General features: G+C 48.5%; 1 pseudogene across 1 annotated transcript in view; it reads left to right on the top strand.

Annotated features, from left to right (window-relative positions):
- The window catches only part of LOC308578231, a 1,025,155-nt pseudogene that overhangs the window by 791,528 nt on the left and 209,521 nt on the right, over positions 1-24,106 (top strand). The gene's annotated exons all lie outside the window — the stretch shown is intronic.

Consider the following 24,106-nt stretch of genomic DNA (forward strand, 5'->3'; position numbering starts at 1 on the left):
AATTGAAACAAGTCCAAGTGTATATTTTGGGGCACTGTTTGGTAAAGTATTCTCTGCATTTTCCCCATTCCTTTTGGAATTCTTGTCTGGGTTGTGCCCTAATTGTCTCTGTTAATCTGGCCAATTCAGCATGGGGTAAAAGCCTAAGAAAAAGCTAAACAACTTCAATCCTAAAAAAAGTTCAACAATTTAAACCCTAAGAAAAGAGCTCAACAACTTCAATCCTTAAAAAAAGTAAACAACTTTGGTCGGCCCTTATGGCCCTTCACTTCATCAAATCTGGCCCTCTTTGAAAAAAGTTTGGACACCACTGCCTAATAGGAAAGTTTCTGTATTTTTTTTTCACAGGCCCACCAGAAATGTATAAGTGTCCCTTCTTCTTTACTGCACCTCCAGCACAGTTTTTTTGTTTTATACATTTTAGCTATTTTGGCAGGTGTTAAGTACCATCTATAAAACATCTTTTATATAGATGTTCCCCCCACCCCAAGGCAAAAGGGACCAGTTTCTTACGCTGCCTTTCTCTTTCAGCGCGTTGGCCAGGTTGCAGTAGGCGTCAGGGAAGTGGGGCTGGAGCTCAATGGCCCTCTTGTAGGTATCGATTGCCAGATCGATCAGCCCCTGTTCGTAATACACACATGCCAGGTTGCCGTGGACAACAGCGTGGTTGGGACTCAGGCTCAGGGCCCGTAGGTAGGCTGCAACGGCTCTGAAATGAGATCAAGGACTGGTTCAGTTTCATTGTCACCAGGGTGGATAAAAATCTGTTTTTTAAAAAATAAAATGCTTTGGGAGGACGATTAAGAGGATCGAGGCGGGCCGGGACTGCTGATTCTTTTAGATTTGTTAGCGGCCTTCGACATGGTCGATCACAAACTTTTGGACCACCGCCTTGCCAACGTGGGGATTCAGGGCACAGTCAGACAATGGCTGTGCTCCTTTATCTCAGGTCGGGGACAGAGGGTGGCGCTAGGGAGGGAGTTGTCGCTGCGGCACTCCTTGTTGTGTGGAGTGCCGCAGGGCACAATCCTTTCCCAGATGCTTTTCAATATCTTTATGCACCCCCTTGCCCAGATTGTCCGGAGTTTAGGGCTGAGTTGTCGTCAATATGCTGATGACACCCAACTTTATCTGTCAATGGACTCGGCCCCAGACACACTGACCAGATGCTTGGAAGCCGTGGCTGGGTGGCTGCGTGGGAGCCAGTTGAAGTTAAATCCTTCGAAGACAGAGGTCCTCTGGCTGGGTCAGGACAACATGGGGTTGGGGGGCCAACTCCCATCTCTTGTGGGGGCGCAATTAGTGCCAGAGCCTTCTGTCAAGAGCTTGGGTGTAACCTTCGATGCCTCTCTTTCCATGGAGGCACAGGTTGCAGCCACAGCAAAGGTGGCATTTTTCCACCTCCGCCGTATTAAGGAATTGGTTCCTTACCTTTCTCGCCCTGATCTGGCCAGTGATCCATGCGATGGTCACCTCCAGGCTTGATTATTTTAACTCGCTCTATGCTTAGACTCACTCTGACACCCTATATGGGATTTGGTATATAAATTTTCCCGTGGCTTTTTTGCTGGCCCATGTAGCACCAGCATGGATAGCTGGCTTGGGTGAATAGCTGATGTTTCCTCCCTTTGTAGTCTTGATGAGGCTGCATTTTAAGCTGTATTTTAATTAACTGGGGTTTTTTTCTATTCTATTTTATTGTAATTTATATTTGGTGTTAGCCGCCCTGAGCCAGGCCCTGGCCAGTGAGAGCGGGGTAGAAATAAATAAATAAATAAATAATTCGGGGAAGAATTATTTGTTTTAAGTTTTTCATGTGTGCGAAAACTCAGTCCAAGTTTTTCTTGGGGAAAAAATGTTTCAGCACATCAGTTAAGCAACATGGATACATATTGTCAGGGCTGCCACTCAGTCCCAGCTCACATAGGACCACGTTAGCCAGCGTTCAGGTTAAAAGAGTCTTTATTGGATTACAGCTTCCATTTCCAAACTGCAATATGCAGCCCTACTTCTTCTAGGTCAGACCGGCGAAGACCCGTCTGAGTCTCCGCCTCTAGCACACCAGCTTAATACCCTAGCCTTGCTCCACCTCCTGCGCCTTTCCTTCCGTCTCTGGGTCCTTCTGCCCCCCGGGGTCTCTTCTTTCCTACTCTCTTCTGACGCGGACCCCCCTGACCCTTCCGCCTCCTTGCGGCGGGCTTTGGGACCTGGTTCACTCTCTGGGCTGCTTACTGCGCCAGCTTCCGCTACATTTGAACTTGGCGCGCGCGCCCAACTCTCAACCTTCCTCTTGATCGTTTCGTCGCTCCCCGAGGTGGGCGTGACTACTCCTGACTCATGCCCTCCCTCCTTCTGAAAGCCTCCGGAACCCGATATCTGGTCCCCTTTCTCCCCGCTGCTCCCGGCTGGGTACGTGGGTCCCGATCTCCAACTGCTGCTCTCTGATTCCTCTCTGGACCCTTCTTCCTGGGGTGTCCCCCTGCTTTCCCCCCTTGCTCTGACTGCTGGCGCTCCCTTCTGGGAATCCTCGGACTCACTGGATAAGCTCGGCGATCTCGGTTCGTCATCCCCACTCATCTTTCCTTCGTATTCCTCCCCCTCGCTCTCTGTCTCCTCCCTTCTCTGCGTCTCTGCTTCTGAACCCCTGACATCCATCCCCCCCTCGAAGCCCCCCCTTCCCCCCTCCCCACTTTCAAGGGTGGTTGCAGGGTGCTCCATCATCACAGGAGTGAATGCCGGATACAGTTCGCTCCTCGTTGCTGGCCGCCAACTGAAGACCTCCGAGTCTTCCTCCTCGCGTTCGTCAACGGTGAGCTGCTCCGCCTCCATTTCAGTGCCGCCGTGCTCGAAACCGAGATCCTCCCCGCACACGTCCATGTCAGTCTCTGCGTCGGTCGCTTGACCTGGCATCTCCAGCCACCTCCGGCGCCACTGCTCCTCTGGCCGATCGTCCCACCAATACGAGGTGTCGGACGCCGAACCCTCCGGTGACCCCTCTGGGGAATGTGTGCGCTGTGCGGGCTCCCCGTCCGAGTCGAAGCCATGGAACGTGCTGGAGGAAAGTGTGGGCGTGAACAACCAGTCGTCGAAGAAGCCTGCTGGCATGGGTCTGTGTGGGAAAAGGGCATGAAACTCGTCCTTGAGCAGGGGTTCCTCCAAAGCGTAGTCTGGCACCCAGCTATTAGCACTAGCCCGGGTGCCCTCTCTGGCTAGGAGGTATTCCACTCCGTCTTCCCCCCATCTGGAGTCCAAAATCTCCGTGACTTCGTTGATGGGGTCCTGCTGTGGCAATCTTCCCGCCTCCGACCGCTCCTGAGACGGACTCGGTGCTGTTCCTGGTTCCTGGAACCTGTGAGGTGTCCTGTAGGGAGTGAGCACCGACCTGTGGAACACCGGATGCATCCTGGAACCCTCCGGGAGCACCAGCCTGAAAGCTACTGGGTTGATCTGCGCTTCGACTTGGTATGGACCAAGTTGCTTGTGCCCCAACTTCTTTTTGGCTAACGATCTGGTCGGCACTGCGTGGGCTGCCAACCAGACCCAGTCTCCCACTCGGATCTCTTCGCCAACCCGCCTGTGCTTGTCCGCTTGCACCTTGTATGCGTGCTTCGCTAGCTCCAGCTGCCGTCGGAGTTGATCGTGGACCTCCTGCAACTCAGACGCGAAAGCGTCCGCCGTCTGCGGTTCCCCTTCCCCCACTCTGTCCAGTCCCGGGAAGGTTCTGGGATTCCTCCCATTGTTGGCGAAGAACGGTGTCACCCCTGTGGACACGTGCTTCGTGTTGTTGTAGGCGAACTCGGCGAGCGGCAGGTAATCCACCCACGTCGCAGGCTGTTGATTGGCATAGCATCTCAGGTACTGCTGCATGATGGCATTGACCCTCTCCGCTTGCCCGTTGGTCTGCGGGTGTCTCGCTGATGTCAGGTTGATTTTGACGTTCAGGAAGCCCATCAGCTTCTGCCAGAAATTCGAGATGAACTGGCGACCGCGGTCGGACAGTATAGACCGCGGCAGCCCGTGCACTTTGAACACGTGATCTATGAACAGTTTGGCTGTTTGTTCTGCCGTGGCCACCTTCGCACACGGTATGAAGTGTGCCATCTTGGTGAACAAGTCCACCACCACTAGTACAGCCGTCTTGCCTCTCGAGCTGGGTAGATCCGTGACAAAGTCCAGGGCCACCCTCTCCCACGGTTCAAACGGCGTTTGCAGCGGTTCGAGCAGTCCCGCCGGTGGTTTGTGCACCGGCTTGGCCCTCTGGCAGGTGTCGCACCTCGCGACGTAGTCCGCGACTTCCCCTCTCAGTCTGGGCCACCAAAAGTCCCTTGCGACTAATTCCACCGTTTTTTCCGTGCCAAAGTGCCCGGCCGTGGGTGCGTCGTGCAACTGCTGCAGTACCTTGGCGCGAAGGTCATCTCCAGGCACGTAGATGGCCCCTTTACGTAAGAGCAAGCCGTCCCGTATCTGGAACTCGTCGCTCTTCGCCGTGCCCTTGTGCACCTCGGCCATCTTCGCCTGCGCGAATGAGTCGTCCTGCAACGCCCGCCGCACCGCCTCCAGGTCTACTGTGGCTGAAGCGCACGCCCACGCTGTTGGCGCGAAGATGTGCATGGCTGCCGCTGGCGTCGCCTCTTCGAGGTATTGCGGTTTTCGGGACAGTGCATCCGCCATGATGTTGGTGTCGCCTGGGACGTACTCTATTCGGAAATCGAAGTCAGCAAAGAACTCCGCCCAACGTATCTGCCTCTGGTTCAGGAACTTCGCCGTGCGCCAGTGCTCCAGATTCTTGTGGTCCGTGCAGACCTGCACCGTGTGCTTGGCGCCGATCAGGAAGTGCCTCCATGCTTTGAATGCTGCATGAATGGCAAGCAACTCCCTGTCCCAGATGGTGTAGTTCTGCTCCGACTTGCTGAGCTTTCTGGAGTAGAACGCTCCCGGTCTCCAGACCCCCTGTGGGTCCCTCTGCAGCAGGACAGCTCCCACTGCTCTATCGGACGCGTCTGTCTCTACCCGCATCGGTCTGCTGGGGTCGATATGCAGCAGTTGCTCTTCCGACGCGAAGAGACGCTTGAGTGCCTGAAAAGACTGCTCTGCCTGCTCCGTCCAGATGAATTTCTTTTTCTTGGAGCTTAGCGTGTCCGTAATAGCCGCCGTCTGCATCGCGAACCCTTTGATAAACTTGCGATAGAAGTTGGCGAAGCCGACAAACCGCTGCACCTCCTTCCGGTTGCGCGGGCTCTTCCAATCCAACACCGCTCGCACCTTGGTGCTGTCCATGGCTAGCCCCTTGTCCGACAACTTGTAACCCAAGAAATCCACCTCCGTCGTGTCGAACTGGCACTTCTCCAGTTTGGCGTACAGTCTATGCTGCTGCAACCTCTCCAGCACCTCCCGAACGTCTTGGTCATGCGCTTGCTGCGACTCGGAGAATATCAGGATGTCATCCAGAAAGCAGACGCACTTCTTGTAGAGGAGTCCCGCCAACACATGATGCATGAAAGCTTGAAAACAGTGAGAACCGTTTTGCAATCCAAACGGCATCACTCTGTACTCGTAGGTGCCCAGAGGCGTGAACATGGCTGTCTTCCACTCATCGCCCTCCCTCATGCGGATGAGATTGTACGCCCCTCGCAGGTCCAACTTGGTAAACACGCGTCCCTTGCGCACCGTCGCCAGTAGGTCGTCAATCCTGGGCATGGGGAAATCAGAGGGCTTGGTCATCTTGTTCAAGAGGCGAAAATCCACCACCAGCCTCTTTTGGGGCGTGTCCTTCTTCTTCACAAAGAAAACAGGACTGCCCCCTACTGCCCTGGACTCCCGGATGAAACCGCGCTCCAAATTGTGATCTATGAACTGTTTGAGTTCCTGTAGTTCATCCTCAGACATGGAATACAGCCTCCCCTTCGGTAGCGTCGCCCCTGGTAGGAGGTCAATCTTGCAGTCATATTGCCTGTGCGGTGGTAACTTGTCTGCCTCCTTCTCGCAGAAGACCTCCAGAAAGTCCGCGTATTTGTGGGGGACTGCTTGCAACGTTCCCAACTGCAGTTGTGATTCCTCCTCCTCTCCCTCCTGTCCGGGCAGGATGCAGTGTTCTGCGCAGTAAGAGGAGCCGAAGATCAGCTGTCGCTGGTACCAAGCCAGTGTCGGACTGTGCCTGTCCAGCCAACTCATGCCCAACACAATGGGTGTGTCCGACAGTCGTGTGACGTTAAAACTGATGACTTCCCTGTGGTTGCCAAGGCGCATCACCATTGGCGGCGTTTGCTTCACCACCTGCCCCCCCAGCAACTCTCTGCCATCCACTGTGACGACTTGCAGGGGCAGAGTGGCCGGCAATAGCTGTATAGCGTGCTGCTCCACAAAATCCTGTGCTATAAAGTCTGCGTTGCTTCCAGAATCCACAGAAAGCGGGACTTCGATAGTGACGCCATCGGGCAGCTGGAGAGATGCTGTGAGTTGCACTACTGGTTTGGGTGGGAGGGGGTCTGTGGGTTGCAAGATCGCTGGGGACTGCTTCAGTGATGCGTCTGGCTGGGCCCCAGTGCCTCTGTCTCCAGCCAGACATCGTCGTTTCCCTGCTGGTGTTCGCTGTGTTGCGTGGCCGCTTTCACCGTTGCGGAGGCTGCAGTGTGCTTGGAGCTCCTCTGGGGACACTCTTTCGCCAAGTGTTGAGAGCTGTCGCATATATAACACTTCCTGGTCCCTCTAGGAGGTTTAGTCTTGACTGCCGCCGGTGCAGGGGCTCTGGTAGCTGACTGAGCCCTGGCTCCTCCCACCTCCATAGGTTCCACTCCCCCTCCTGGCGGAGGTGTAGATTGCGCACGCGTAGCGTCCCTGGGAACGAAAGAGAAACTTCTCGCTGCTTCGCGCCCTCCACGTCCTTCGTCTCTGCACCATGGACGTTCTTCCAGCCTCACCCCCACAGTCAGCGCCCTTTGGACCACCTCCTGCGTGCTCCGGGGCCTCTCCCCCCTCGCAATTTCGTCTTTAACAGCACTGCTTAATCCCTCCCAGAAGAGGTCTCTGACTGGGGGCGAATCCCGGTCCCATTCCAAGGCACTGACCAGCGCAAAAAAGCGGGCGTGATACTGGCGTACGCTCGCCCTCCCTTGTTTCAGTCCATGAATCTCCCGTCGGGCAAGATCCACGTCAATGGTAGATAAAAAGCACGCATCCATCGCTTTGATAAAGGCATCTGCATTCTGAAGCGCCGGATCTTTATCCCTCCACAAATTGCGTAGCCACGCTTTAGCATCCCCATGCAAATGGGATAGTATAAACCCCACTTTCTCTTCCTCATCCCTAAAGTCTTTCGCCAGCAGTTGCAGTGCGCACATTACGTCTGCTCGAAAATTGGGGTACTGTTGTAAATTCCCATCGAAGTGAGCCACAAGCCCTCCTGCTCTCCGTGCCAACCCAACCCCCTCCGGTCTGGGTCCTGGCTGCCCATGCTTAACCAATGCTTCAAACCTGGCGTGGAGATCTCTGTAGGCGGCTGCCGCATCCTCCTCCCTTTTCTTGGATGCCTGTACCTCCGCGTTCAATTGGGTCACTGCCTGTTGCAGCGCTGAAATTTTCTCTGCTTCCGTCATCTCTGCCAACCGTTGTGAGCTCGCTCCCAAACACCAATTTCCTCCTCTCGCTGCTTCTGCCTCCTCTGCGAGGTATCAGGTGTCCGAAGCTTAAAAGTGACGGGTCTTACTGTCAGGGCTGCCACTCAGTCCCAGCTCACATAGGACCACGTTAGCCAGCGTTCAGGTTAAAAGAGTCTTTATTGGATTACAGCTTCCATTTCCAAACTGCAATATGCAGCCCTACTTCTTCTAGGTCAGACCGGCGAAGACCCGTCTGAGTCTCCGCCTCTAGCACACCAGCTTAATACCCTAGCCTTGCTCCACCTCCTGCGCCTTTCCTTCCGTCTCTGGGTCCTTCTGCCCCCCGGGGTCTCTTCTTTCCTACTCTCTTCTGACGCGGACCCCCCTGACCCTTCCGCCTCCTTGCGGCGGGCTTTGGGACCTGGTTCACTCTCTGGGCTGCTTACTGCGCCAGCTTCCGCTACATTTGAACTTGGCGCGCGCGCCCAACTCTCAACCTTCCTCTTGATCGTTTCGTCGCTCCCCGAGGTGGGCGTGACTACTCCTGACTCATGCCCTCCCTCCTTCTGAAAGCCTCCGGAACCCGATATCTGGTCCCCTTTCTCCCCGCTGCTCCCGGCTGGGTACGTGGGTCCCGATCTCCAACTGCTGCTCTCTGATTCCTCTCTGGACCCTTCTTCCTGGGGTGTCCCCCTGCTTTCCCCCCTTGCTCTGACTGCTGGCGCTCCCTTCTGGGAATCCTCGGACTCACTGGATAAGCTCGGCGATCTCGGTTCGTCATCCCCACTCATCTTTCCTTCGTATTCCTCCCCCTCGCTCTCTGTCTCCTCCCTTCTCTGCGTCTCTGCTTCCGAACCCCTGACACATATGCTACCATTTTACTGTTTTAGTGAAATAAATTGCTTAAATTGTTATGAAGGAAATGTTTCTTTTCTCCTTCCAATCAAGTACAGCAGAAAAGTTGTTCAAATAAAAAGTGTTCACTTATTAAAACTCACCATCATTTCGTCACAATCGGGCTGTATATAGCAGAACCAAATCATTTTGATATAACTGTAGAAAAGACTCTGAAGTTAGGATTCCAAAAAGGAAACCTGCCTCCGATTGTCAATATTAAGAGGATGCCAGCAAGGCTGAACCTTGCGGTAAAAGGGGGATTTAAATCAAGTCTTATGGATTTGGGATTTAAATCAGTTTGCTTTAAATAAAATCAACCCTCTAGGCAACAATGGGAGTTAGTTTGGGTATGGGTGCAACCACTAAACTGAGAATATAAGACGTAATGTGATTATACGCAAAACCAATAAAAAACATTTATATAAAAAAGAGAATATAAGCTCTATGCCTATTTGCTTACCTGTCAAATATACGCGCCTCCTTCAAGACGTTCCCCAGATTAATGTAAGCATCCAGGAAGTTGGGGTCCAGGGTCACCGCCTGAAAATATTTAAGATAATAGATTTTTGTTACTAATACAGTCATACCTCAGGTTGAAGTAGCTGCGGGTTAAGCATTTTCGGGTTGTGCTCCGTGGCGACCTAGAAGTAACAGAGCCCGTTACTTCCGGGTTCTGCAGCTTGCGCACGTGCAGACACTCAAAATGATGCCACACGCATCTACGGAAGCAGCAAATTGTGACCCGAGCATGTTCGCTTCAGGATGCGAACGGGGCCCCGGAACGGATCCCGTTCGCATCCAGAGGTACCACTGTATAACAGCATGGTTACTTTTAAATAAGTGGGTCAACTTTGACCTAGGCTGCCTCCTACCTACCTTCCTACCTTATCGATCTACCGACTTTATCTTATTATCTATCTACTTGCCTACCTATCTTATCTATCTATCTATCTATCTATCTATCTATCTACCTACCCTATCTATCAAATCTATCTACCTACCTACCATCTAATCCAGGTGTGGCCCAACTTGGCCCTCCAACCCCCATCATCCCTACCTAACAGGACCAGTGGTCAGGGACAATGTGAGTTGTAGTCCCAAAACAGCTGGAGGGCCAGGTTTGGCCATGCCTGAATCTATCTACCTACTCAATCAATCAATCTAACTAATCTATCTATCCATCTACCAACCTTTCTTATATATGTATCTATCTAATCTACCTACCTAATCTATCTAATCTAATCTAATCTAATCTAATCTAATCTAATCTAATCTAACTACTATCATCTATCTAATCTATCTATGCAAGGAATATCAACTGTACGAGAAATGGTACCAACTAATGTACTAACAGGACACCGGAGGCCCATTGCAGCTGAAAAAATGCCTCCAGTTTTAATATAAAAAAGAATGGGAAACGTTTATTGCATATTGACAAAAGCAGTGCACACAGGTTAATACATTAGCAGGATTAATTTTTTTAAAAAAACCCACCTGTAATGGTTAAATTTAAAGTAGAATCATAGAATCATACAGCTGGAATAGACCACAAGGGCCATCGAGTCCAACCCCCTGCCAAGCAGGAAACACCATCAGAGCACTCCTGACATATGGTTGTCAAGCCTCTGCTTAAAGACCTCCAAAGTAGGAGACTCCACCACACTCCTTGGCAGCAAATTCCACTGTCAAACAGCTCTTACTGTCAGGAAGTTCTTCCTAATGTTTAGGTGGAATCTTCTTTCTTGTAGTTTGGATCCATTGCTCCGTGTCCGCTTCTCTGGAGCAGCAGAAAACAACCTTTCTCCCTCCTCTATGTGACATACTTTTCTATATTTGAACATGGCTATCATATCACCCCTTAACCTCCTCTTCTCCAGGCTAAACATGCCCAGCTCCCTTAGCCGTTCCTCATAAGGCATCGTTTCCAGGCCTTTGACCATTTTGGTTGCCCTCCTCTGGAGTAAGGACAGTCCCCGGATTTACAAATCAGTCCCCATACAAAATCCATTTAAGTTGAAAAGTATCCCCGGACTCATTGAAAAAAAATCTGATAACCTTAAATTAGTGATGATGATTTTATTGAAGAAGAAGAAGAGTTTGGATTTGATATCCCGCCTTTCACTCCCTTTAAGGAATCTCAAAGCGGCTAACATTCTCCTTTCCCTTCCTTCCCCACAACAAACACTCTGTGAGGTGAGTGGGGCTGAGAGACGTCAGAGAAGTGTGACTGGCCCAAGGTCACCCAGCAGCTGCATGTGGAGGAGTGGAGACGCGAACCCGGTTCCCCAGATTATGAGTCTACCGCTCTTAACCACTACACCACACTGGCTCTCCAGTGATGATAATGAATGATGATAATACAAAGGAACCAGGGGAGGCAAGTCAAATAATCCCATAATGTGGGATTAACATTGATTGTGTATACAGTTGTTTTTTTAAAAAATATTATTTAATTTAATGATTTGGTTTTTTGTGAAAACTAAAAAAATATTATACAGTGGTAGCTTGGGTTAAGTACTTAATTCGTTCCGGAGGTCTGTTCTTAACCTGAAATTGTTCTTTTTTTAAATAATAATAATAATTTTTATTAAATTTTCCTATTTACAAATTCGCCATCCCAAACAGTATTCACAAATTTCAACTTTTTGGACTTCCACAAGCTTTTCCACCAATCCATATTTTCTATTTTTATGCATTCTCTAAATTTATATTGCCATTTAATATTATCCTTTCAGTTCTATTTCTTTTTTACAATACATCTTTAACTTTCACAAAGCCTCTTTAAATCCCACTAGCGTTGTCTGTTCGTCACATATGCTTTTCCGATAATCTGTAAACTTTCCCGAGTCCTCGATGAACTTGTGATCCCATTGATATCTAATCTTCCCAGTCAGTTTATCCAGTTCTGCATAGTCCATAAGTTTCATTCTCCACTCTTCAAGGGTCGGTAGCTCCTCTTGTTTCCATTTTTGGGCCATTAATATTCTTGCCGCTGTTACTGCGTATTGGAAAAGTTTGTAATCCTTTCTATTTATCTCTCTTCCAGTTATTCCTAACAAAAAGGCTTCTGGTTTCCTTACAAATGTGTATTTAAGCATCTTCTTCAACTCATTATATATCATTTCCCAGAAACCCTTTACCTTCTTACATTCCCACCACATATGGAAAAAAGATCCTTCTTTTTCTTTACATTTCCAACACTTATTACATGTTTTGAACATTTTTGCTAACTTAACCGGTGTTATGTACCATCTATATACCATTTTCATAATATTTTCCTTTTTCCATTTTCATAATATTTTTCCCAGTCAGCCAATTGTATATTATAACCAAAGTCTCTGGCCCAATGTATCATAACCGACTTTACCTCCTCGTCCATCGTTTGCCAATCCAACAACATTTTATACATTTTTGACAATATCTTATAATCATTGTTTATCATCTCTATTTGAAATTTCGATTCTTTTTCCGTATATCCACTCTTTTAAATCCTTTTTAAACATTTCATTTACCTGAAAATAATGCAACCAATCAAACACATGTTCTTTTACTTGTTCATATGGCTTCATTTTCCATTTCCCCCCTTCTTTAATTATTAGCTCTCCGTAAGTGATCCAATTCCCTCTCATATTGATTTTCTTTACACTCATAACCTCTAATGGAGACAACCAGTGTGGAACTTTGGGTTCTAATATATTTTTACACCTATCCCATATTTCTATTATGGAGCTCCTGAAAATGTGATTCTCAAAACCCTTGTGACTTTTCTTCTTCTCCAACCACAAATACACGTGCCACCCAAATCTATTATCAAATCCTTCTAACTCTAACAGTTTATTGTTTTTTAATTTTATCCATTCCCTTAACCAGCAGAGACAAGACGCTTCATAATATAATTTCAAATCTGGCAGCGCAAAGCCTCCTCTTTCCTTTGCATCTGTCAATAACTTACATTGTATTCTTGGCTTTTTGCCCTGCCAGATATATCTTGAATTTGCCACTCTTTGAAAGTCGTTGTCCCCCTAATTATAGGAATCATTTGGAACAAAAATAACATCTTTGGAAGCACACTCATTTTGATCGTTGAGATTCTACCCCAAAAAGAAAGTTTCATCCTTCCCCAAACTTACAAAACTTTTTTGATTCTGTTCCACACCGGTATATAGTTGTTTTGAAATAAATCAATATTTCTTGGAGTTAACCATATTCCCAGATATTTTACCTTCTTCGCCACTTCAATCCCTGATTCTCGTTGCATTACTTCTATTGCACTTTGGTCCATATTCTTAATCATTACTTTGGTTTTTTTCTTATTTAATTGTGGGAGCCAGGAAGTCATGGAAAAGGCTTGTAGTGCCACCTGGTGCCTTGCTGACCTCGGTGACCAGCACTCTGAGCTTACAATGTATTAGAATGTATTGACCCTATAAGGAGTTAGGTTCCCCCCTCTGGGCACTGTAACCCTATATGGTTTGTGGGTGGGTTAAAGCTTGACCGGATGAGGTAACGTGAGACATTGGAATGCAGCCATGCGGCTGGAGAGAACAAAGGATAATAAAATCGGAGGAGAGAGAGGAAGGAGCTTTTTTGCCCTCCGTCCATGGAGACATTTGCCTTTGTGTGTGTTTTTTCTTTGCCTTGCACCCCAAAATGACGGCTGGTTTCCGTCAACTGGTTCCCACAAGTGGTGCCCTCTCTGAGGCAGAATAAAAGGATACGGCTGAGGTTTTTAAAAGGGAAAAAAGAAGCAACTGGAAGCAAACAGTCTGAGGCAGACTAAGAGGATTTTAAAAGAAACTGAGAGGATTTTTGATCCAAGCAGTGGTTATCATCGACTCACTACGTCCGGCAAGGATTGCAAAGCGCTCTACATCTTTAAAAAAGATCCCGGTGAGTTCGATCCCTTCTATTATATTGATTTTTGAAAAATGGGCAGCTCTTTGACTACTCCCCAACAGAAATTTTTAAAAGACTTAAAATTTCTCCTCTCCTCCAACAAACTGGAAGTTCCCGAGGGTGATTTGATACAGCTCATTCTGGCCATTGATGAACATTCTCCCTGGGACTTGGGTGTAATTGCAAATGGGACTTGGGAACTGAAACTTTGGGACAAGATTGGTGAACATTTTCATGAGCTCCCCAGCATCAGTACTCGGATTTTAAATGCATGGTGCAAGGTTCATTACGCTATGGGCTCTTTATCACCAAAAAATATCTCCCTGGCTGCATTGCCATCACAACCTCCAGCTTCTTTAATCCAGTCTGCTGTGTTAGAGTTTGTTCCAATCCTTGCCCTGCCAGCAGCTCCAGAACCCAAGCCTCCAGATTATAGTTCCTCACTAGAGGACCCAATCCTGCAAAAATATCGTGGTCTGGCTGGAAATGACCCTGCTCTTTCAGCAGCAGAACCAGCTACCCCCTTTCAACGTGCAGCCCTTGCCTGTTCCTTATCTCAGGATACCATGGCATTCCCTGTTATTGTGCCCCCTGCTGGTGCTCCAGCAGGAACTCAAGCCCAGCACCAACCTTTTGACTTTAAAATCTTGAAAGAGCTCCAATTGTCAGTCAGGACAAATGGACTGCAAGCACCATTCACACAGGCTCTTTTGGAAGCCACATTAGCCCAGCTGTTGGTTCCAGATGACATCAAGCTTTTGGCACGTACAGTTTTACCTCCATCAGCTGGTGTATTATTTGCTCATGAATGGGAAATCGCCTGTCATGGTTATGCTCCTGCCTTACTGCAACAAGCAAGAGGGAATAATCCTAATATTACCCTCGCAGATGTGATGGATGCTATGATGGGCCGTGGGCCCTTTGCTCAGGCTTCAGTACAAGCCACACTGCTGCAGATTTTATTGAGGGATACTGCTCTTGCTGCTCAACAAGCAATGAGAAAAATCCCAGAACCCACCAGTATTCAATCAAGGTGGGGTTCAATCAGGCAAGAGGCAAGAGAATCATATTCTTCCTTTATGGACAGGCTGATTACAGCAGTGAGTAGACAAATTGAAAATCCTGAAGCCAAACAAATAATTATCAAACAATTGGCCTTTGAATATGCCAAAGAGGATTGTAAGGTTGCGTTAAGACCGATAATACACAATCCTGCCACAGACACAGCAGCCATGCTTCGCATTTGTCAGTCTGGTGATACAGCCACCCACAAGATTCATCTGCTAGCAGCAGCGCTCAATGAAAACCAGCCTGTAGCCACCGATACAACGTTTCCAGCGTGGCGAACCAGGATCACCGATACCTCAATGTGGGTAGAACGGTGGCCTCCACCAAAAGAAAAATCCGCAGCAATGGCACCATCCTGTTTCTGAACAGCTTATCTCTGAACAATTGACTTTCGGCCACATTGAACCATCTTCATCCCACTGGCTCCAGCAGACAAGGAACAGTTTGCTTTTACATTGCCAGTATATCACGATTCGCAACGTTATCAGTGGATTGTCCTCAAGGCATGCGGAACTCCCCTACACTTTGTCAACATTTTGTGGGTGAAGCATTGAAACCTTTCCACATGCGCCACCTAGAGGTGCTGCACACGAGCTGCACCTGGCCGTATTTGCTACATCGTTGCCAACAGGAATTTTATATGCTCAGGCGGAACAAGAAGAAGACTATCTGCATTATAGAATGGTTACATCTACCACATACCCCACCGAAGAACATTTATTCAGTAATTGAATCCACATCAGACATTGTTATCAAAGGACGTTCACGTGCAAATTGCTTTAGCTGATTTTATAGGTGTCATCATTTTTAACCCTCCAAAGGATGACCGTTTGACATTTCTGACACAGGTCACCTATGTTTGGCTACCCCCTTGTCTCTCACACCTCTCCCCTCTGCACTAACCCTCTTCATGGATAGAACAAGAAGTAGGGGGGTGGTGACATGGGAGGAGGGAGGAAAATGGAAATGTTTATATACCCCTCCACAGTCTTCTGCCCAGTGAGCTGAGCTAGCAGCTGTGATTCTTGCCTTTCAATCCTTTCCTACTCAACCTTTCAATCTTATTGTGGATACTCAGTATGTATATCGCCTTTTTGCTAGTTTACCAATATCTTATATAACTCCTTCCTTGGATTCTGACTTGTTTTCCTTGTTTCTTGGCCTGCAGGCCTTACTTCAGCACAGAGAGTTATCTTATTATGTTGCACATCTTCGCTCCCACACATCACACCCAGGGTATTTAGCAGAGGGCAATGCAAGAGCAGATGTGGCTCTGAGGGACATTTCTACCTTTTCTCTCTTTTCTGACCCTATACTAGGTCATAACACCTTTCACCTTCCTGCGAAAGCATTGGCAAAGCATTTTTCTATTCCTTTGGCCCAAGCAAGGGATATAGTTTCCCAATGTGCTTCTTGTTCTAAATCTCAGCTGGCCATTCCTTTTGATGCTGTCAATCCTAGGGGCACGTCTGCATTGGCGTGTTGGCAGATGGATGTCACACACACACCTGTGTTGGCTCCACTCTCCAAGGTTCACCTCACGGTGGACACCCACTCTGGATTCATATGGGCTACGCCCATGAGGGGGGAAACAGCTCGGCATGTCATTCAGCACACTATCCGCTGTTTCTCAGTCATGGGTAAACCTGCGCGTATCAAAACTGATAATGGTCCAGCATATATTTCTAAAACATTTTCGGAATTTTGTATGTTGTGGAATGTGAAATTAACTCATGGCATACCCTTTAACTCCACAGGTCAAGCTATAGTGGAAAGAGCACACCTGACGTTCAAAACACTATTGCTTAAACAGCTTGGCGGCCGAAGCATACCAACGGCAGATATCCCTTCGGCTGTTCACCAAGTTCTTTTTGTACTTAACCATCTTTTATATCCACATAATAGGACCCATACTCCCGCGGAATTGCATTTTAGGAAGGAGGAGGCACTCCCCCGCCCCTTGGTGGTGTACCGACGCTTGCCTGATCCCGCGTGGCATGGACCTGTTCCGCTGATCACGTGGGGACGAGGGTACGCGGCAGTGGACGTCGAGGACAAGCCTTTGTGGGTTCCAGCTCGATGCGTGCGGCCATGGCGAGTCCCTTCAACTACAGAAGTGCCTTCCTAACCATTTGCCTTGCCATCTTTTGCTGCATCATTATACAAGGATGAGAAGCAGACGACACAATCCAGTTGCAGCCACCATATTTCACCTTATCGGCTGGCAAGCAGCTGTCGCCTGAATCCTACTCTGGCTGGCAGTATCCACGGCTCAGCCACTCTCGAACTATAAGAACAGCATTGTTGAATAAGACTTTTAGGGGAGAAAATTATCATAAGATATGGAGGAATAATATTTTTGTACAAGATATGATTAAGTTTACCAGTTTATTGCATGCTTCTAAATGTTGGTTATGTATGCACATGCCGCCCTTTGCCAGTCATTCAGGCATAATGCTTCATGGCGTGCCTGTCAATGGATCTTTTCAATTTACTGATATTATATCCCCTAAGCAAACTTTTTGGCCTCCAGTACAATTGACCCTCCATGAGCCTGCCCCCATTTGTTTTCAAATTAAAGAGGGGAAAGAATCATGGGGCATATATCCAAACTGTCAATATACATTGAAATTCATGTTTAATAGCTCTTGTTCTCTTACAGGAACATACAGTGACCAATCTCAGTGCTTTAGAAGCGATAGCAGTGCATGGCTAAAAACTAGGAAAGAAACCTACCATGCAAATTGGAGTCTGAATTCTTCTATCCCTGGCTTAGCAAATGCCACAGATGAGCAATTTCATATCAGTTCCTTATTTACTGAAGCCTTTAATTGGTCCCAACAGAGTAGTAATATCAGCTATTTACTCCAAAGAGAGTTATGGTTGCTTTGTGGCGAAAAAGCATACAAAGCCATTCCTCGAAACCTCACAGGCACATGTACATTGGGTCTCGTGGTTCCGTTGTTGTATAAGGTTGATAAGTTACCATCTTCTCTTAGACTACGAAATCGTCGGGAGGTAAATTCACCCATAAATCAATATATCGGTACCCAGGTCTCTCGGGCCTTGCTGCCCTCGGTGGGTGCAGCAATGAACTATAGGGACCTCCATCGGCTAGCAAATTGGACTGAAGGATTATTCAATGATACCATAAAAGCTTTGAAGGAACTCAACCAGGAGGTGTCTGCAATGAGAGAAGTGGTTTTACAGAATCGTTATACTTTGAATGTGATTTTAGCTTCAAAAGGAGGAGTTTGTGCGCTTGTTCATTCTCACTGTTGCATGTTTATTCCTGATAATAATGTCAGCATATCTGCGACAATCGACCATATGGAAACCATGGTAGCCCACAATCCGTTTGCCCCCCCTCCTTCCGTTGATCCATGGGCATGGTTATATTCTTGGCTTCCGGATGGAAGTTGGCTTCGACATTTATTGATTTTAGTGATCATTATAGTAGTTATTTGCATTATTTTGTGTTGCTGTATACAATGTATTCCTTCTTTAATTTCTGTATGTACTGCATGGTTCTCCAGTCCGCGGCCCGCTTCCGGTCTCACAAGAGTCGCCTATCGCGCTCGATATAACCGTATTGGTACTGACATATATGACTCTGATTAAATAAATAAAGAAAGAGGGCATGTGGGAGCCAGGAAGTCATGGAAAAGGCTTGTAGTGCCACCTGGTGCCTTGCTGACCTCGGTGACCAGCACTCTGAGCTTACAATGTATTAGAATGTATTGACCCTATAAGGAGTTAGGTTCTCCCCTCTGGGCACTGTAACCCTATATGGTTTGTGGGTGGGTTAAAGCTTGACCGGATGAGGTAACGTGAGACATTGGAATGCTGCCATGCGGCTGGAGAGAACAAAGGATAATAAAATCGGAGGAGAGAGAGGAAGGAGCTTTTTTGCCCTCCGTCCATGGAGACATTTGCCTTTGTGTGTGTTTTTTCTTTGCCTTGCACCCCAAAATGACGGCTGGTTTCCGTCAACTGGTTCCCACATTTAATATAAACCCGGCCACCTTGCCAAATTCCATCTCCACATTTAAACTCTTTAAAGGATCTTCTATCGTTATTACCAGGTCATCAGCAAAGGCTTTAACTTTATATTCGTTTTGACCTACTGTCACCCCTTTTATTAATTCATTTCGTCTAATTGCACTCAAGAGGACTTCCAGAACCATTATGAATAACAGTGGCGAGAGAGGACAACCCTGTCTTATACCCTTCCATATCTTCACTTCTTCTGTTATTACATTATTCACAATCAATTTAGCTCTTTGCTCTGTATAAATCGCCCTTATTCCATTATAGAAATCGTTCCCCACTTCCATAAATTCTAAATTTTTTAACACAAATTCCCATGATATACAGTGGTGCCTCGCAAGACGAATGCCTCGCAAGACGGAAAACCCGCTAGACGAAAGGGTTTTCCGTTTTGGAGGCGCTTCGCAAAACGAATTTCCCTATGGGCTTCCTTCGCAAGACGAAAGCCCATAGGGAAATCTCCGGGACAGCGGGGAAGCGCAGCACGTCTTCCCCACTGTCCTCGGACCTCCTCCGAAGGCTGGCGGTGGTGTGGAGACCTCCTCCCGCCGCCAGCCTTTGGAAGGCTGCTCTGAAGCCTGGCGGTGGGGTGGAGAAACCTCCTCCCGCCGCCAGGCTTCGGAAGGATGCTCCGAAGCCTGGCGGCGGGAGGAGGTCTCTCTGCCCCACCGCCAGCCTTCAGAAGGCTGCTCCGAAGCCTGGCGGCGGGAGAAGGTCTCTCCGCCCCACCGCCAGCCTTCAGAAGGCTGCTCCGAAGCCTGGCGGTGGGGCGGAGAGACCTCCTCCCGCCGCCAGGCTTCGGAAGGCTCTCCGAAGGCTGGCGGTGGGGCGGAGAGACCTTCTCCCCGCGCCAGCCTTCGGGTGGCTGTCCTGAAGACTTGCGGTGGGAGGAGGGTTTTCCTTCCCACCGCCAACATTCAGAATGCTGTTCTGAATGTTGGCGGTGGGGAGGAAAAACCCTCCTCCCACCGCAAGCCCCGGGAACAGAGGAGAAGCGCTGCGCCCCTTCCCCTCTGTTCCCGTATCTGTCCTGAAGGCTTGCGGTGGGGAGAAAAGCCCTTCTCCGCACCGCCAGCCTTGAAAGCGGTTTCCATAGGAACGCATTAATTGATTTTCAATGCATTCCTATGGGAAACGGTGCTTCGCAAGACGAAAAACTCGCAAGAAGAAAAAACTTGCGGAATGAATTAATTTCGTCTTGCGAGGCACCACTGTATTATCAAATGCCTTCTCCGCATCTACAAACATTAGTATAGCTTGTTTCTCATTCCTAGCAGACAGATATTACAAAACATTTATTATATTTCTCACATTATGTTTCATCTGCCTGCCTGGAAGAAACCCTGCTTGATCATCGTGAATAAATTCTCTCAATACCTTTTTTAATCTTTTTGCTAATATTCCAGCAAAAATCTTATAGTCTGTGTTTAACAATGAGATCGTGTGTTAAATCAGAATCTTGCTTGGGAATAAGTATGATGAAGGCTTCTTTCCAAGTTTCCAGAATATCTTTTTCCTTCAAAATATTATTCATAACTTCTTTCAGTGGTACCGTCAGGGTGTGCCTCAATTCTTTGTAATAACTGGCTGTAAATCCATCTGGTCCTGGAGCCTTTCCTTTTTTCAATTCTTTTATGACCTCTATTATTTCCTCATTCTCAATTGGGGCATTCAGTCTGTCTTTCTTTTCTGTCGGGATCTTTTGCACCTTTTTTTCTTTTAAATATCTTTCTATTCTCTTCAAATTGTTCTTTTCTCTGTTGCTGTACAAATGATTATAAAAGTCCAAGAATCCTTTTCTAATGCCTTTCGGGTTCTCAATCTCTTCTCCATCCACAATAATTTTGTTGATTATGTTTTGTTCCTTTCTTTTCTTAATTTGCCACGTGAGCCATTTACCTGACTTATTGGCATTGTCCATAAAATATTCCATCAACTTCTTTTGCGCCTCTTGTATGATTTTTTGATCACCCAAGAGGTAATCGTTAATTCTCCATCTAAATGATCTTTCTTCATAACCTTTAATTTCCAATTTTATTGGACTGTGGTCTGAAATTACTCTTGGCTGAATTTCAATTTGCCGAATTCTTGGAGTTAGTTCATTCGAGACCCAAATTTGATCTATTCTTGACATTGACTGATTTGGTTCCGAATAAAATGTAAACTGTTTCTCCAGTGGATGTCTAAGTCTCCAAACATCAATTAGATTACAGTTTTTCGTCATTGAAAAGAAAGTCTTGGGTAGTTTTCCTTCTTTGCTAACCTGAAATTGTTCTTAACCTGAACTTTAGCTAATGGGGCCTCCTGCTACCATTGAGCCGCCAGAGCACGATTTCTGTTCTCATCCTGAAGCAAAGTTCTTAACCTGAAGCACGATTTCTGGGTTAGCGGAGTGTATAACCTGAAGTCTATGTAAAACGAGGTACCACTGTATATATTTAAAAATTGCATCCAATTTTGACAGTGTTATTACAAACCACTTCATTCAGCCCTGCAACATCTTGCGAAGCAGCGATATACTAATATGCATCTGTTATTATGTGACATTGGTCAAGGCTTTCTGGGAAATAATATATGATGAATTTAAAGAAAATGTTTGAAAATACATTTGTCAAAAAAGCCAGAAGCCTTCTCACTAGGTATAAGACTTCTTATGTCTGCAACGACGGCAGCAAGAATGCAACTAGCCCAATGGGGCTTAAATTGGATTGTTATGAATGAAAAAAATTAGTAAAAAAATATTTCAAAAGAGAATGCTACTTGCCCAATTAATGGGGCTTAGATCAGGTTATTCATGAAAGAAATGATAAAAAAATATTTAAAAGAAGAGAGAATGCTACTAGCCCAATTAATGTGGCTTATATTTGATTGTTATTAATAAAAAAATTAATAAAAAATAATTTAAAAAGAGAATGTCACTAGCCCAATTAATGGGGCTCATATGGGATTGTTATTAATGAAAAAATTAATGAAAAAATAATTTACAAAGAGAATGCCACTTGCCCAATTAATAGGGCTTAAATCAGATTGCTATGAATGAAAATAATAAATTCTTTAAAAGAAGAAGAGAGAACGCTACTAACCCAATTAATGGGGCTTCTAATGGATTGTGATTAATGAAAAATTAATAAAACATTATTTAACAGAAGAAGAGAGAACGCTACTAGCCCAATTAATGGGGCTTATATTGGATTGTTATCATTATCATTATTTTTCCAGGCCTTCCCATCTAGAGCCCAGAAACTCTGTAACAGTTACCTTCTCAAAGTGATGAATCGCCAGCCAGATTTCCCCTTGCGCATTGAACACACAGCCGAGGTTACTCCATGCCACAGCAAAGTTGGGTTGGGTCTCGATGGCTTTCAGGTAGCAGGCCTTGGGAGGGTCGAGAGGTAGGTAGGTACAGGGGGAAGGGGGTATTTGCACAAAAGAAAAGCAAGAGAAAAGTCCCAGTTAGCAGAGGCTTGACAACCATATGTCAGGAGTGCTCTGATGGTGTTTCCTGCTTGGCAGAGGGTTGGACTCGATGGCCCTTGTGGTCTATTCCAGCTGTATGATTCTATGATTCTACTTTAAATTTAACCATTACAGGTGGGGTTTTTTAAAAAAATTAATCCTGCTAATGTATTAACCTGTGTGCACTGCTTTTGTCAATATGCAATAAACGTTTCCCATTCTTTTTTATATTAAAACTGGAGGCATTTTTTCAGCTGCAATGGGCCTCCGGTGTCCTGTTAGTACCATTAGTTGGTACCATTTCTCGTACAGTTGATATTCCTTGCATAGATAGATTAGATCAGTGTTTCCCAACCGGTGTTCCGCGGCACACTAGTGTGCCGCGAGAGATTGCCTGGTGTGCCGTGGGAGGGAGGCGGGCGAGTCGGGCGGCGAGAGGCGGGGCGGCGGCGGCGAGGATCCGCGTCGAGCCGGGGGCGGCTCCGCGGTGGTGGTGCCGAGGTTTCTCTCTCCATTCTCCCCTCACACACACACATAGGAAATAACACAGGATCAGCTGACAGGACCCGGCCAATGGGGCGGCGGTGGGGCAGCGCGCGCAAAAGGGAGGAGCGCGAGACAGCGGACAAGGAGGTGGCCGGCATGTCCGGGCAGCAGCAGCAACAGCAGCAGCAACTCCCGGCGACTGCTCCTCAAGCCCCGGGCAACCCTACTCCCTCACCGGCCTCGGCCGCCCTCCTGCTCCACCGCCGCCGCCTCCCCCGCCGCCGCCGGCTACCTCGGCCCCGCCGCCGCTCCCTCCTCCGCCCGCTATCGCCGCCACCACCACAACAGCCGCCGCCGCCTCAGCTGGGCCCATGCCTGCCGGGAGCGGCGGCGGCAGCAGCAGCAGCAGCAGCGCCCCGGCGCCCTTCCCTCACGGCGGCGACCCGGCCCTGCAGTGGCGTAGCGTGGGGGGTGCAGGGGGGGCCGGCCGCACTGGGCGCAACATCTGCGGGGGGCGCACTCGCAGCTCTCTGCCCCTCCCGAGGTACTATTTCTGGGTTAGCGGAGTCTGTAACCTGAAGCGTATGTAACCCGAGGTACCACTGTACTTCCAAGTCAGCGTGCAAGGGATTGCAGGACCGGCGGACTTGGCGGTGGGGGTGGTTGCTGGAGCCTTGTCTGTCCTTTCAGCCCCGCACCCACCGCAGACCCCTTCCTATGCCACTGGTAGCTAGGCGAGGCGGGGGGCACTGGGCGCCACACCTCGGTGCCTGCAGCGTGCCTGAGCCATGCGTCTGCGGGCGAACTGCCCGCAAGCTCTGCTCTGGCCTCTGCCCACCGCCTCAGCCTCCCTACAGCTGAGGGGGAGGCTGCAGCGAGGCTCCACGCAGCGCGCCCTGCCATGGCTCGCCCCCATGGCACTCGCCCCTGGCTGCAGGACGCGCGCGCCGCCCCGGGCCCCTGAGCGGCTAGCTGCGCCGCTGCGCTGAGCGCAAGGAATACGTCCTCTCCGAGTTCGGCGTCCTCTTCGTGGGCAGCGCGAACCGCATCTCCAGCTTCGGGTGGAACTTTGGCCAGGTAGGGGGAAGCCTTTGGGCGGGGGGGGGGGCTGGAGACCGGGGTGGGGAGGGGTTAGGAGAGACGCTACCGGCCCCGTCCAGAAATGCCCAGAGCAACTGGAGCTCAGCTACACGCACACATGCGCCCTCCAAATCCCGTTTCCCACCCCTTTCTCAAAAGAAGAGAGAAAAAATGGGTCCTGGGTGTGAAACCAAAGGACCTTTCCAGCTCCTCCTCAATTCCAGGTGTGGATGGCAATGCCTCGTGTCTCCTCCCCCGCGACCAGAGCACACTTCCTAGGCTGGTTGGACGGTCCCTGGGGGTCTTCGGGTTGCCACATTTTGAAGAGCAAAAAACAGGACACATTTGTCGACTTCTGCTTTTAGCTATGGATCAGTGGCCTAGCGTGGGGGGTGCAGGGGGGGCCGGCCACACCGGGCGCAACATCTGGGGGTTAGTGTTAGGGGGCGCAAATCCACGGGTTAGGGGGCGCAAATTACTTGCATTGTCCCGGGTGCTGACAACCCACGCTACGCCACTGCGGCCCTGAACGAGCAGGAGAAGGAGCTCAAGTGACGCTGCGCGCTGACGTCACGGGG

The sequence above is a fragment of the Podarcis bocagei genome, assembly GCF_964188305.1.
Source record: "Podarcis bocagei genome assembly, chromosome: W".
Lineage (NCBI taxonomy): Eukaryota > Metazoa > Chordata > Lepidosauria > Squamata > Lacertidae > Podarcis > Podarcis bocagei.